This window comes from Bidens hawaiensis, unplaced genomic scaffold (genome assembly GCF_021521415.1).
Source record: "Bidens hawaiensis isolate Kalapana, Puna unplaced genomic scaffold, B.hawaiensis_p1.1 tig00028055_1, whole genome shotgun sequence".
NCBI lineage: Eukaryota > Viridiplantae > Streptophyta > Magnoliopsida > Asterales > Asteraceae > Bidens > Bidens hawaiensis.
Genome location: NW_027494563.1, coordinates 48,667 through 65,658, shown reverse-complemented (window position 1 = coordinate 65,658; position 16,992 = coordinate 48,667).

Genomic DNA, 16,992 nt, shown 5'->3' with positions numbered 1-16,992 from the left:
CCTAAAATCTATCAAATCAATTAAATCGGGTCTAAACCCGAAAATTATATGGGTTATTCTATTAGTTTAGGGTGATGAATTGTTGAATAGTTGTTTGTAAAAGATTGGTTGAAAGGAACCATTCGGGTTTGGATCTTGAATTGAATATCCAACAAATTAATAAACCCAAATGGCATAACCGGTTAAAAACGAGAGTTCGAATCTGGATAAAGTCGAAATTATGATTAAAAACACGAACCGTGCTTTAAACAACATGACTTGTGGTCACCTTTTAGTCAACCAAAAGTCAAAATATGAAGGAACTGGCGAACAACAGCAGCACGGCACCGTGCTTTGCTCTCTGTTCTAGCACATTATGAATTTTTTTTTTTTTTGACTAATTTGGATACTAATTGCAGATGGCCGAGTATGGGGATGACACACACTTTCCTGGTCTTTTCCGAACATGATGCGAAAATAGAAGGGCCCAAGCAATATTAACCTACCTTAACCGAAGACTTCCAGAAGCCAACTTCTATGATTGCAAAGACACATTGAAACAAGTCAACTAATGGAACCGATACAAGACCATTGTGAGAGGATCATGGTGACGGGTTCTTGGTCAAACTGGAGAGGCTAACACTGAACTTACAAAAGAAATTTTAGCTTCTTTCCAAATAAAGACTAAGAATCCAGACATGTGGGATGAAGACGCCAATGAATTCAGATGCGGGGGAGAATGGCACACAACTTCTTTCACCCAACTCGGGATTGATCTGGGAATTTACACAGCTACAGAAACTGATAGAGAAATATGGTTTGAAGCAAAGGCAACCTTTACAGACGAAGACGGCGATGATGATGCTGATGCTGGGAACACACAGTTAGAAGCATGGGAACAACTGAGCTACGGGACTGAAAATTATAATGCAAGCGTTTCAAAGAGCACTGCATTACGTGACCCACTCATGAGATACATTCACCGCCTACTCAGTCACACTGTCACTGCCAGAGGTCAAAGTGAAGGGGTTGTTAATTTAAAGGATCTATGGGCACTTTATTGCATGAAGAACAGCGTACCGTGCAACATCACGTTTTTATTCTACAAGCTGTTCACAACAAATGCAAATGCCAGAGGAAACACACCAATCTTTGGCGGGCCATGGATCTATAACCTCTATGGAGCTTATGGTGTAGACAGAGAAGGTACCCAAAGCCCAGATTCAATTGCTCTCACCCTTGATTATTGTATTAGCATGCAGATGGTTCACCGGATCAGTCAACACCCGGATGTGTGGAGATCCTGTGATAAGTATAACCAGGTTTGGGATCCATAAGACCCGACAGAGATGCTACTACAGGATGTACCCGATATGAGAGGATCACCACCCAGACAGTACCGCCGCCGCACCTACCATTAGAGAGGAGGCCCCTCTTCATTAGCAGCTGGCCCCAATTCATCACATGATAGCCGATATTCTTTCGAGGGCTTATACAGCCTAATTGATCAGTTCTCAGACAGAACCACCACCATGTTTGACAGGATCACAAAGCAGATGGATGCCTCCGAGGCACAACGAGCAGCCGAATATGCAGAGACGAGGCGAGAGATTGATCATTTGGGCTATCACATGGACAGGCAGTGGAGATCGTTTGACCCGGACACGGGTAATTGATGAGCCGCGGCACTGGTAGGTTGGGTATGGGCATGCATGGGTTGGTAGTACTTTCTTGACACTTTTATCATTATTATGTCTGTTTGAACAATTTACATTCTGTCATTTACTTGTTTATTTGTTTATTTGGTTGGACACTTTTATGGTCGTGGGTGCCAAGACACTATTAGCAGGTACTTATTTAGCCCATTAGGGCAAGGGATGGATGATTCTGTACCCAATTTTCAGCAAATTATGCTTGGTTGTTTGTGGTTGTTTGCAGTTTTATTTTATACTGGTACAAAACAGGAAAACGGACGATAAACAGGGACGCTCTGATGAAATTCCGTTAGCCCGTAGGGAAGTACCTCTCCATTTTAACTCACCATACTTAATTAGAATTTTTATATTTTCATGAATCTTTTCACATTGAGGACAATGTGAGATTCAAGTGTGGGGAGGGGGAATTACTTGACCAATTTCTTGCTCAAATAATCATAAAAACAATTCTCTAATTTTTGGCAGCAAACAAATATTATTTTTACAAAACCTAAAGAAAAATCCAAAAAAAAATTTTGCAAATAACCAATTACTATTCTATTATAACCAAAGATAAGTGAAAAGGTAAAAAGAAGTTTTGTAATACTGAGAAGAAATTTATGCAGAATATGGCGTTTATACCCAATCCCTCTGTTACTGTGAGATAAACCTCATGCCATATAAATATTTTTCGGAAGCTTTGAGTGAGTCATATGTTTCGTGTAATTTAGAACTTGTCACAACTAATCATTTCAAGACCGCACGATGAGTTATTTAAAGAAGAAGGTAATGTTTCACATTTCCCTCAAACCATTCCCCAACTCATAAAACCCAAAAAAAAAAAAAACCTTCACCACTTTATCGATCTCACCGGTAAAATACAATACTGGTCTTTTACCGGCAGACCCTAAAGAACTGGAAATGCATTCTTTCGATTTCAATTTCCTTTGATGCATACATTTAGCAAAACCTAAGTTGCCTCCAGAACTTAGGGATATAATTTTTCTCTTTAGCAATGAGGTGAGGAAAAACTAGTGCCAAAACGAACAAAGGCTACCATTTTGTGGAGTTTCCAAAAGCGCAATGAAAAGAAGAGCAAAAAGATACGAACGATGTTTAGGCTGCGGAAACAGGTCCCACGAAGGAAGATGTAGAAAAAGTCAAACTTAGTCTCAGCATGAACATACCGAACTAATGAGGGTGGGGGCTGTTAGGCTCAAAGTCGAACGATCCACTAGAGTTGGAAGTTATGTTCAGAACAGGATTGAGGAAGAACTGATCCACATCCTCGACAAAACTGGTCTTAACGATCTGACTTTAAAAGAGTCACTAGGTTTGTAATAAAAAAAAATAGTTTAATTTTCAGCAATTGGAAAAAAGAGCTAACCATTAAAGACATCTTAAGACTCCCGACAATCAACAAAAAGTTGTATTTACCATCCTCACCATCATTAACCTAAACCCTTGCACCACCACAAAATACCAAATTCCCTAGTCACCCAAAACCAACCATTATTACCTTCTGATTTATGCAACCCTTCAAAAAGGTGGAGATTTGAACTTGTTACAAGCTTATTTATCACAGGTTACATATTGACTAAGAGTGTTCACATACATACATCACAGGTATGATCAGATATAAAACCGAGTGTGAGGGAACATTGGAAGAACGTGACGTTCTGCATAAACAGAAGCTCATAAAGACAAAATTGCCTTTTTTTTATTTATCACTGCATATATTCTTATGAATTAAGGTTGGTTATTTTGTTTCCATTTTCTTGGAACTCTTTTAGGGGATGTTTAAGCTATAATATAAAACTTGTTGTTTTTAGAGAATATTTATAAATAGATTGCTTGAGGACAAGTAATGTTCAAGTGTGGGGATGTTTGATATACATAAAATTATACATCTTTTTAGCATCAAATAATCTCTAAAAACTGCAATTTCTATCAAATAACATAGCACAGAATGCTATTTATCATAATAAAATACAATTTCAGGTGAAACCTAGTCCCAAACGAAGAAACAAGCGAAAAGACGAAGAAAAACGGAAGAAAACAAAATAAAGGCAAGAAACACGCCCCCATGCCTCAAGAAACACGCCCCCGTGCTTCTGAACACCAGAAAAGACAAAAATCTACAAGAAAAGACAAAAACTGGGAACAAAAGCACGAAGTCGTGCCACATGCCCACGGGGCCGTGGTCATCTACAAGAAAAGACAAAACGAATTTGGCACTTGTCATAATAAAACACGGGGTCATGCTTACCTAAGCACAGGGTCGTGCTTCTCACTCCAGATTGCCTATAAATAGTGACTCATGTTGCACTCATTTGGTGTGCCTTGAAGAGAGTTCTATCCGGTTTTCACTTATAAAAACACCCACTAACACTCACATTGAAGATCTAGTGAAGAGTTTGAAGGCTTGGAGGTCATCATCATCAACCATCATCATCATCATTAAGAAGGAAGATTCATCCACAATTGGTTAGATTGTTCTAGTTTAATCATGTGTTTGTTATCAGCATCCAATCTAATGTTCATAACTATGCTCATTATGAGCTAAACTCCATTTACCATCTAAAATCTATGAAGAAGCTTTGTTTTACTTGATAATTATATAAAACATGTGGTTTAGTCTAGTAAAGTACATGGTTATCTTGCAATTATCTTTTGATGAGAAATATTTCACCATCTTAAATCAACAATTCAAAGTTGGTGATTGTCAATTCTATTGGCAATCATTCATGATCGATTCATGTTCTTAAAAGATATAAATACTTTGATAAATTATCGAAACATGGATCCTTGTATTGTATTTAGAAATTATGAGATATAAGTTATGATCTATTTCTCTAAGTCTTGGTAATCCGAAAATGGCATCGCTAACGCAATTGCTTAGGATATCATGCTAGTTAAAGAAATCATATGTTAATGGAATGTGTAATTATAACCTACTTAAATCAACCAAGGGGAGGTTGTGTGACTAAACTACAACCAACCGAAGTTGTTAGAATTCGTATTTAAGAAATCAAAGTCAATCCTAATCTTTCTACTTTACGAAACTACTTGCCAACTTAAATTGACATTCTCGAGGTAGCATGACATTAGGAAAAGGGTCAACTTTAAAACGTGCATGCTACTCCTTTTTTGTCATAGATGCTCGCTTAGAAATGAGGAGCTATCTATCATATATTATTACGGCAAGTTTTACCACATGTTTACATATTAATTATCAATGATAAAATGGAGTGGATTCTTGATCTTAGATGGTAACCTTCATATAATTGAACTACTTGTTTAGAATCTCTCGTCTTGGTCACCTATATATTATACATAAGTATTTACATTTTATAAAAAGTTCAAAAATTTGAGCATGCCCCCCCCCCCATTGTTTGTGAAATTATGTATACATTTTGAGTCCCCCTCCCGGGGTGTCTTAGTCCAAGCTTCACCACTAGATATACGATTACTGTAAGTTGCTTGATAAAGGAGATTTATGCAAATTTAGGAGTGTTTGGATTAGTTTATTTCAATAGTATATCAATATATATTGAATTTAAGAGTTTATGAGTTTATAATTGTAGATTTTTTCAACATTTATGAGTTTATAAGCAGAATAAAAGCTAATAAAGAGATGCCATGATTTTGTGTGTGTTTAATTTCTGAAACAATTGATTTCAATGATTTATGGTTGTATACTTCAATTCCATGCGTATGATTTATGATTTATAGTTGAAACAATTGCGTATAAGGCTTTTCTATTGTGAATCATAATAATAACTGAATTTAGGTGACCGGTCCAAAAGTTTTGATACATGATTGGTTGTGAAAAAAAAAACTTTGATGCTTCCCTTAGAGCATCCATAATAATGGATAACTAAAAAAAACAACTAAACGCGTCAAATCAGCTGTCATATTAGATTTTTTCACTCATCCACTTTCAAACACCAACAAATCTCATTTTCCTCCAACACTACATTCATTTTTAAATACTCCTATATTCAAATAATCACCAATGTCTATATTTATTTCTATAAACTCATACACTTTTATAAACTAAAATACTTTTATAGATATCTTATTTTCTATTTCATATTATTTAAAAATAAAAAAAGTTTTTCTAAATAGATTTAAAATAAAAATAATAAAAGTCATATAAATAAAAATATAAAATTACATAAACAATAAATAAACCAACCACACGCAGACACACACAAAAATTATTAATTTTTTTTTAATTACATAAACAATAATATTTTTTATTAGAAATATGTATACATGAAAGTAAAAACAAACAAAAAGAAATTTTTTTTAGTTCAAAATGAAAGATAATTAAAGTGGGGGTTGAAATTGTTTTCAAAGTTTAAATGAAAAATTAATTACATTACACTCACTTATCATGTTTACTTTCATCCAGTTTTGTGGATATGCTCTAAACTGAACATCACATTCAATGTACATTTATCCAGTTTAAAATTGAATAATGTTATGTTAGAATTAAACATTATATTGGAGATGCTCTTATAGGAACGGAAGCAATAACATAATCTCTCAACCAATAAGGTGAAATGCATCAACTACAAGTTCTCTCTTTTGACAACATAAATGCATGCTCGACCATTTTGGAATGGATTGAACTGGCAGCTTACCAATTAAAGATGAACCTTTAATAGGCAAATTTTAATAACCTCGGACTATTGAAAGCATTAAACTTAATTTAGTATTAATTTACGTGTGTAGTTGTCATGATCTGTAACATCCCGAAATTTCCCGGAATAATATTTTATATATTATTCATCTCTAATGGAAAAGTTTACTTGATTTAGTAGAGACTTAATAAAATAATAGAGATGAAAGGTTAAATAGGCTTTTTAGATGAAATTAATTATAGACCAAAAAGGAAAGATGAGCCTTAGGTCCATGGGCTTAAGTGAGTATAAATACCCCTTAAACCCTCATCATTTCCATTATTATCCATCTCTACACCATAGCCTACACCCTGGAAAACACACACAAACACTATCCAATATCCCGAGCCAAGATCCGAAGGTGGGAACCCGATTTCGTTGGTGCTAGATCGTCGTGACGAACCAAAACAACATCAAGGCTTAACCGTGTTAGTAAACTGACTCGTTTAAGGTACGTTTATATCAAGAACTTGTTCGTTTAAGTTCGGATTTAGTCTAGAAACTATAGATCTGTTTTAGTATGGAAAAAACGAATCCAACGAAGCTAAACTTACTAAAACTGATTACAGTTTGATAGGCTAATTGTTAGTATGAAGACCCATAACATATATACATAAATCGCACTATGTAAACCCGATGTTTTGAACGATTGAATGGTTAGGGTTTGTAGGCGCTAGCTAGACGAATCCAACGATACCAAATTTATGATGTTTCGTTAAGGAGTGAAGGTTTAATCGCAGATCTAATAAAAAGTTGACTGCGTGTGTTCTTCACGATTTTGACTTTGACTCCTTGAGTCAAAGATCTGGATAAGACTGATGTGATTCGTTAAGGTAACGAATTAATTAGCCAATTCGTTCTGGCAAGATAACGAATCAGTTCACCAATTCGTTATGGCAAGATAACGAATTAGTTCACCCATTCGTTATGTCCAGATAACAAATCAGCTCACCCAATTTGTCATGTTCAGATAACGAATCAAGTCAGGATCAGATAACAAATCGGAATGACGAACCAAATGATGACAAGATGACGAACTAGGATAACGAATCAGAAAGATAACGAATTAAGCTAGCGAATCAGGACAACGAAGCGGATAACGAATTAGAGTGTGATCTGATAACGAATTAGACGGTGATATGATAACGAATTAGACTTAATTCATTATAGCAAATGACATGGCGAATTAGATAATAATTTAAATCCTTTTGGAAAGTGTGTTAAGACAGTTAATAAAAATAAAAATTTTCCAAGCTGACCTGGCAGCTCGACCCCAGCCAGGGGCTCTGCCCCTTGGACCCTGCTAGGGGTTGCCGCCACTAAAACCCCGCTGCCAGGGGCACTGCCCCCGGACCCGTTCGTTTAGGGTATTAATTAAACTAGAAACGCGATATGGAAAGTGACAGTAATCATTGCGCGTAATTGTTATAGAGTTAGCCGTGCACAGCCAAATAAAGGAGTAACCATTAACGGAAGAAGTAACCGAGTTCAGGTGAGTTTCTAGCCCCATCTGCTTGTTATGTTTTCAGGGCTGTGTGCATACTCAATGTAATAGTTAATACACTTACCTTAAGTGGTAAGTGTATGCTTTGTATAATTCATGTATGATGGTTGCTTGACGGTGCGTGAACGATCTTCGGATATTGCATGTACCGCCAGGTGGTAGTTAAAGATATTATTGATATATATGATGTATGAATGATGTATGTACGTTATGTTGGTAGTACGCGAATGATCTTTGGATATTGCACGTACTTCTAGGTTATGAATAAGGATATGAATATTAAATGTAATGTAAGAATGATTGCTTGTCGATACGTGAACGATCTTTGGATATTGCGTGTATTGCTAAGAATAGTGATTGTCTCCTTATATGGATATTAAATAATAAATTATGTATAGAGTTCCCTCTACGGATAATGTATATAGTGTTCCTTGAATGGAAAGCGTAGTGTTCCTTTAATGGAAAGCATAGTGTTCCTTTAATGGAAAGCACAGTGTTCCTTTAATGGAAAGCATAGTGTTCCTTAAATGGAAAGCATAGAGTTCCTTCTATGGAAATATGTAGGATGTTCATTCTATGGAAGTATATAGAGCGTCCTTCTATGGAGAATTTATACAGAGCGTCCTTCTATGGAGAAGATATAGCATGGGCAATTGCCATGGTTCTTTTAATAAATATTATGTGACATTCCTCTTATGGATATTTATACAAGGTTAAGATATTAATATGTATCTTCGGATATGTATGTATGTGAATGTAATTGTATGTATGGTATGATGTATGATTAACTAGAACTCACTCAGCGTAGCTGCCTTTTAGTATGCACGCAGGTAAATATGTTTAATGAGCTAGCATGAGGAGGGAACATGGCATGGACTGAACGGCTGGCATTTAAAGATGGAAGAAATGATGTTTTAAATATGATGTTTTATGTTATGGTTTCGAAGAAAAGATTTAATGATTGTAACGAATGATTTAAGTTAACGTTTCCGTGAAAGTTTTAATAAACTATGATGTTAGAACTGTGTTTATGAGTAAATCCGACGCTAAAGTAGGGCTACCAGGTTCGGGGCCTTACATGATCAATGTTTTAATAACTGGACGGGACACCAAACGCACGGTCTACTGGTTGCATCGGCCAAACAACTTTGGTCAAAAAATGATTTTTCAAAAAATATATATAAATTTTTCCCATAGAAAACCGGCTCAACCGGTCAGGTTTTCCGGTCCGAACCGGTCGGTTTCATGGGATTCGAGCGAACTATATAGAACCAGACCGGTCGGTGGACCGAATCCAGTCCGGTCCGGTCTGGTCTCAACAACACTGGTCATGATCACTTGACCTTAGAAATAATCTCATTATTAACCTCAAACCACAATTGTTTAACTGAAGAACACTATGGGAGCGGAAAAATACGAACTAGAACAAGCGAATAACCAAATTTAGATAATTAACATAGAAACCTGACAAATCAAATTAAAAAGAGTACATTCAGCCATTCAGGTGCATGAAAGAACTAGACAAGAAACACCAACGTGATGAAGTCATGAAACTGATGGAATATGTTTTGATCGATAAACCTCCCTTTCTCTATTCACATAATATATATATATATATATATATATATATATATATTGTTTTGAATACAAGGCAATTAATCAATAATAAATAAAAATCATATGGAAATAATATATGGGTAAATATATCTCCATAATAAGTCTATTACTCCCCCACAGTCGAAGCGAGAAGAGGCCGAATGCTAAGACTGGAACGAAAGTATGCAAACAGTGTGCGCGGTAAACCCTTGGTGAAGATGCCAGCAATCTGATATAAGGTAGGGACATGCAGGATAAGGACTTGACCTTTCTGAACTTGTTCCCGAACAAAGTAAATATCAAGCTCAATGTGTTTCGTTCATTGATGTTGAACCGGGTTACCAGATAAGTAGATGGCACTGACATTATCACAATAAACAAAGGTAGCTCGCGAAAGAGGACGATTTAACTCCAAGAGAAGGTTGCGCAACCAACATATTTCAGCCACGACATTAGCAGCACCACAATAATCAGCTTCAACACTCGAACGAGAGATAGTCGGTTGATGCTTCGAAGAACAAGAAATCAAGTTATTACCATAATAAACACAATACCCGGATGTAGAACGATGAGTATCCGGGCAACCTGCCCAATCAGTGTCCGTGTATGCCAGAAGAGACGGACCGGCGGAGCTACCCAAAATTAACCCATAATCCACGGAACCAGATATATAACGAACGATGCGCTTAAGAGCGTCCAAATGACTTGTCATTGGAGTGTACATGTCCATGCATACCTGCTGAACTGCATAACTGATGTTTGGTCTGGTGAAAGTAAGATACTGAAGAGCACCGGCCATGCTACGGTATAGCGTCTGGTCGGAAAATGGTGTGCCAGTTAAGGCACTTAGTTTCCCATTTGTGTCCACTGGTGTAGCTACGGGCTTGCAAGACTCCATACCGGCCCTATTAATTATGTCTCGAGCATAGTTAGCTTGAGATAAAAACATGTTATCACCTGTACGTGTAACCGAAATACCAAGAAAGTAGCTCAATGGCCCTCAATATTTCATGGCAAACTCGCTGGCTAGGATAGACGGTAGATGTTGATGGAGTGCATCAGATGAGGTGGTGAGAAGAATGTCGTCAACATATAGTATAGGTACGCTGAGTCGTTTCCCTGATTTAAATTGAATAGAGAAGTATATGACTTTGTCTAAAACCCAAGCGTAAAACATAATCAGTGAATCTTTGATACCAAGCCCGTGGTGCCTGCTTTAACCCATATAATGATTTTTTAAGTAAACAAACATGATCTGGATCATCTTTGTGACAAAACCCCATCAGTTGATACATGTAAACCGTTTCATTTAAATTCCCATGTAAAAAAGCATTCGTGACATCCAATTTATGAACTGGCCAAGATCGTGATAAAGCAATAGATTAAACTGTGCGGATCGTTGCCGGTTTATTAACCGGACTAAAGGTTTCTCCACAATCAATATCAACCTGTTGAGACCGACTGTCACACACTAATCGATCCTTATATCGCTCGAGAGTGTCATTCGAGTTGAATTGTTCTTAAGACGCCACATGCTTCGAATAATATTCATTTGAGGATGGTGTGGGACTAGTTCCCAAGTCTCATTTTTATGAAAGGGCATTAAACTCGTCAGACATGGTGTTACACTATTCTGGGAAGGACAAAGCAAAGGCTGGACTTATTGGAATAGGGACTATGGAAATCGTAGAAAGATTAAATAATTTTTAAGGTTTGACAATACCGTCCATGCCACATGTGTGCGTGGAGCGAGTAGTGGGCGGAGGTGGAGGAGGGGCAGTGACAGGAGTGATGGTGATGGATGTTGTATTTGTGTTCGACGGTGTTGCGAATGAATTGGTTTGAGATGGTGGGTGAGCCGATGTTGGTATGATTGGATAGAGGGTTGTAGGAGAGGTGGTAGGGCTAGGTGTAATGGGCTGGGTATGTGCATGAGGTGATGGAGAGGTAGAGGAGTTGGTCGTGGGTGGGTATTGAGTTGAGGTGGGTGTTGGGTCAATATGGGCCCATATATGAGGGTGGTGAGGAGCGGACAAGAAGTCATAATTTGGTCTTGTTTGAGGTGGGTTAGCATAGTGAAAATTTGTTTCATAAAAAAATGACTTGGCAGGATATCGTCATTTGGTTAGTTTTAAGGTTCAAATATTTGTAACATCGGTGTTGAGTAGGATAGCCAAGGAAGATGCAAGACGTAGAACGATGGGCTAGTTTGTGAGTGAGAGTTGACAGATGGAGAGGGTAACAAAGAGCGCCAAAAACTCGTAAATGATTATAGGTGGGTTTACATTGAAAGAGAGTTTCAGTGGGTGTAATAAGTTGGTGAGTTTTACTAGGAAGACTGTTTAGAATGTATGTAGCCATTTCTTGGGCATGGTGCCAAAATGAGGCAGGTAAAGATGCATGAGCGAGAAGAGTGCGTATCATATTACTAATGACATAGTGTATAAAGGCTGCTAAACGTTTGTTTGAGTGTAGGCTGTTGCATACGCCTGATCGGGTCATGGCCCAAGAATTCCATTTCCAGATTGTCTAAAGGAATGTCGGTTGGGCCTTGGAGCACTTGGGTAAGGACACGGTGGTATGGGCCAGTTGGGTTGTTGCAAATGTGGAGGCCATTGTTGGGCCTGAGGAGCCCAATACGTTTGAGTCTGCCACTGTTGAAGATTGTGATTTCCAGGACCACCATGGATGTTTTGTTGATGACCACGTCCACGTCCATAGAAGGAACGACCACGACCACCGCGAGATCGGCCGCCAACGCGTCCCAGATCAGATTGTTCACCATGATATTCAGGGGAAGAGGTGTGGTGTGTGTCAGGTTTGTTAGCAGCTGCATGAAGAGCCGTCCTAGCGGCAGCCGTGGCTCCGGGGGCTTGAACCGATTTTCTTGTTTCTTCTTGGATTACACTTGAACGAACAGCATAAAATAAGGGTAAAGGGTGTGTGTTTTGTAGTAACATACATATCCCTCAGTATTGCTCGTTTAAGCCGATGATGAGTTGGAGAACAAGATCATCATCAGAAACCGGAGCGTCAACGTTTGCGAGCTGAACAGCGAGAACTTTAAGCTCTTGACAGTAAGCACTCATATTTGGAAATTTGTCGAGTCAGGTAGTTGTGAACTTGTTTTTGAGATGAATGGCTCAAGAGGCTTTATTGTCGGTGAAGATATCATCAAGTGCTTTCAAAGCGGCGTAAGCCGTTGTATTTTCTTCAAAATTGTGTTCAAGAGATCCATAGAAATCGTTCCATAGATCCATTGTAGAACTATGGAATCGATGTGTTGCCATGAATCGGTAGCAAGTAGTGGTGGAGGAGTCTTAGAGTCGGCATCTTTGCTTTGATACCATGATGGAATATGTTTTGATCGATAAACCTCCCTTTCTCTATTCACATAACATATATATATATATATATATATCTTGTTTTGAATACAAGGCAATCAATCAATAATAAATAAAAATCATATGAAAGTAATATATATCTATAATAAGTCTATTAGAAACCCTAAACAAAAATGAAGATGATGATTGGGAAAGATCGGAAATAATTTTGGGCGCTAGTTAAACGCCTTGCATTTGCATCTCTTTTGAGACACCAACAATTTAGGATGAGAATGAAAGTCTGAAACATATGACCCATAAGCTAGTACAAACGCATGGTCCTCCAATCCAATTCACTGCTCCAATAAGCCCAACAACAACGCATTGCCAGCTCATTTTCCAGTCTAACACTCCATGCAGCTTATCAAAAAACAAGAATTAGTAATCTCGCTAAAATTTTTAATTTATTTTTGGGAAAGGCGGAAATGTCAATAAGAAACAATCATAGCAAGTCGTTAAAACATTAAAAAAAAAAAGTATAAATTACATAGCCAGTATATAATTCTCAAACCACTTGATTCTAGAAATATTACATTTTCTATTCCTACTACTAAACCAAGAGCAAGAAAAATGCAACATGTTGTAAAAAAAACGTTTCTTTATAGTTGTAATTCTTCTCGAAAATCAAGTCGTTTTTAGTCTCCATAGCCCACCAAGTGACATAATTAAATAACCACCAAGTTGTTTCTTTATAGTTGCATTTCACATTAATATTAGTAATTTGCTTTTGAATTGAAGTATCTCTATATATAAACAGTAGTATCATGCAATGTGTCACCCTTAATGGTGTTAGGTAGTTATTGCTAAACGCTGAAGTCACTGTGGTTGTGGTTGTAGTTACTACTAACCACGGTTAGTTGGTTACATAAACCGTCAAATGTTTGTGTATAAATAGGGGTTGTTGGACGTTAAACCATTTGCAATCATATGTGATTTGACATATAGAATTCAGTGTAACTGACATCAAGTTTGTGTATTGATCTTGTGGTCAAGCTGATTCAATTTCGTCTTTGATCGACACCCAATGAATTTTGGAACCTTCTCCACACCCTCCCCATAAACTTTTAATGTTTCCAAAGCTTCAAGAGTTACTTAACAACATCGATAAATGGTACCAGGTTTAACTCCCTAACACCGCGTTAAACCTAGCATGCACGTATAAATTGTTTTTACTCGGCCCATTTTGACCCAATTCATTTTGACTCGACTCATTTAGACACGACTTGTTTTGACAACATCAACAATTTTACCCTATTCACAAAAATTTCTAAATCTGTCATTGACCATAATGATTTTCTAAATTCTATGCTTGCCAAATCGTTTCTACGTTCACCACGTACCTTCTCACAACATGTGTTGGTGTAATGCCTTAATAACAATACATGATTATTAACTTGAACTAGTTGCGTATTTATCTGTACATTTTATTCAACAGTTATAGAGAACCACTATCAGGCTATCAGTTATGCTTTTGAGTTGAATTAACTAAGAATGCATCGTCTCAAGGAAATCACACTCATTCGGACCGGAAATTGATTTTTTTCTTTATTTTAGTAAAAGTAAACCCGAGGACGGGACCATTAAAGGTTGGGCCAGTCTTGGTCTTTGGGCCATAATTGAATAGACATTTATATGTTGGGTAGCTTTGTAAACTTTACAAGGGGATTCAAAATGCAATAGTCACAATAGAGTTGTTACTGTGGAAGTTATGATATCTTTTGCTTTATCTTAAAGTTATAACGGTTCATAGTAGCATCTTCCCTTTTTCTTTATCCTTCCTTTATCTTGTTTTCCTCATTTTCTTAACTCTTTACTTCTTCTTGGACCGAAGCCTATTGCCCCTTTTTCGAAGTCAAGTCACGGACTCTCAGGCATCATTTGGGTTTTGACCAAACTGAACCGATACCGATTAAACTAAATAATTACGACAAGACCCGTGTATTGATTAAGTGTTTGTCGGCAGTCTCGGGTTGGTCAGCTTAATTTCTCGGGCTGGACCCAAATGTTGCTCACCCATGATTTTTGTAGCTAATAAATCATATTCATAACAATAAACACCGATGACGTGGAATCAGTTGAGTTATGGGATATCAAATGATATTATATAGTGTATTTATTATGGGGAAAGTTAACGCACAAATAAAATTAACGTGCTAATTGTGAGAATCAGGTAGAGTAATTATATATACAAGTAGAGTATTTATGTAATTATTTTATTATGTAATTACATAATTACTCTACTTCTATATATAATTATTCTATGATGTAATTACATAAATACTCTACTTGTATATATAATTACTCTACATCATCATCATCATACTCAGTAAATCCCACAAATAGCAAAGCTATGGTAGGGTCTGAGAAGGGTAAGATATAATTACTCTACCTGATTCTTACAACTAACACATTAATTTTATTTATATTTGATCCAAACCCATTTATTATTCTATTTATATGCTTTTGAGAATCCATATAAAAGATATTACTCCACTCAAACTTACAAAATTAGGGATGCACATATTACGTATTTATTATGTTTATATAAATTGAGAGTTTGGACATCAAAGAGCTAAGCAGGAGACCATGGGCCGCCGACAATAAGCACTCAGGCCCAATATCTTTCTGCTTTATCGCCTTTTGCCAGAGGTGCCCAAATCGGGTATTAGAAACACCCGGGTTCGGATATGAAACCGAATTTAGGTATGATCGGGTATTAGCAATAACCGGGTCGGGTTCGGACCAAAGTATTGGCTTTAAAAATCATACCCTGTGTAGTGGGTCTAGGTCGGGTATTGAACCGGGTCTTCAATACCCGGGTATTTGAATACCCTATTTTCGGGTATTGAAAAAACTTGTTTTATGGGTTTTGAATACCCTATTTCCGGGTATTAAAAAAAACTCATTTTCTACATCTTTCTTCTGTCATTGGGTTTCATTTATTTATCCTAACTCTACTTTTTTTCATGCATACAAACTTCAAAGTTCATTCAGACATATATAAACAACTAAACAATGATGTAAAAAACATATATATTATGTGCTTTTAGTTTGATATATTAAAAGGTGTTGCTTTAAATAAATATTTATATCATATATATGTGCTCTAAAAAAGATCTGTTGGAGGACGATCTGTGGGCAGCCGCACAACAACATGTGCACAAACACTAAAATCTGGTATGCAAAAACTCGGGTTTCGGGTATAACTAGAACCGGGTTTCAGGTATAACTTAAACCGGGTTTTAGGTATACCTAGAACCGACTTTCGTGTATTATCGGGTTTAGATCGGGTTCGGGTTTCAACATTGACAGTCATGCCTATCCGTAACCTTCGGGTAGGGTCGGGTACGGGTATTAAAAACCCAGGTTTAAAAAAAACCGATTCCGGTTTCTTTTTTCGGGCCTGGTTCCGGGTTCAGGTTTTTTGTGCACCTCTACCCTTGGCAGTTGGCCATAGAGGTGGAAAAGAAATCCGTGAGCTCAGCAACCCGACCCAAAACTGGTTTGGGTTAAACCGGTTTCTAACCTGACCCACCACCAGTTCGTATTCTCGTTCTTTGAAACAACCCGAACCGGTTAAACCGGTTTTCTCTTACTCAAATCAATTTGTAACCCGGTCTGAATTGGTTCGATAGGTTTGGAGTTTTTTCTTTCAAAACCGGTTTGTAACCCGAGTCGCTTTCGACTTAAACCGGTTTTGACCATGGGTTGACCAATGCGAAGTATTGAACCCCTGCCAGTTTGGAATTAAACCCGATTGTACATGTCTAGTAGGTCACTCGCCCATAAGTGATTTTTTTTCTTACAAATCTCCCTATTCCTGCTTTCACACTACTTCAAACAAATACATCTAATGGCCGGGTTTAAACCTGGGACCTCCCATATAAGAAGCAAGAGCATCTAATGAACTAGTCTCAAATTGACAATTGCCCATAAGTGATAAGTCGGCAACCGAGCCGAAAAGGAAAAAAAAGTCATCATTGAAAAATGTTATATAAAACAATTTAACCATTAAAACAACCTTTCTATAACAAGACAAACTGTATTTGGATTTTTCATATAAGAAAACACGGTGTAAAAAATCTCAAAAGATCATTGGCTTTAATTCACGTGATATATATTTTAAATTTTTATAATAATAACGA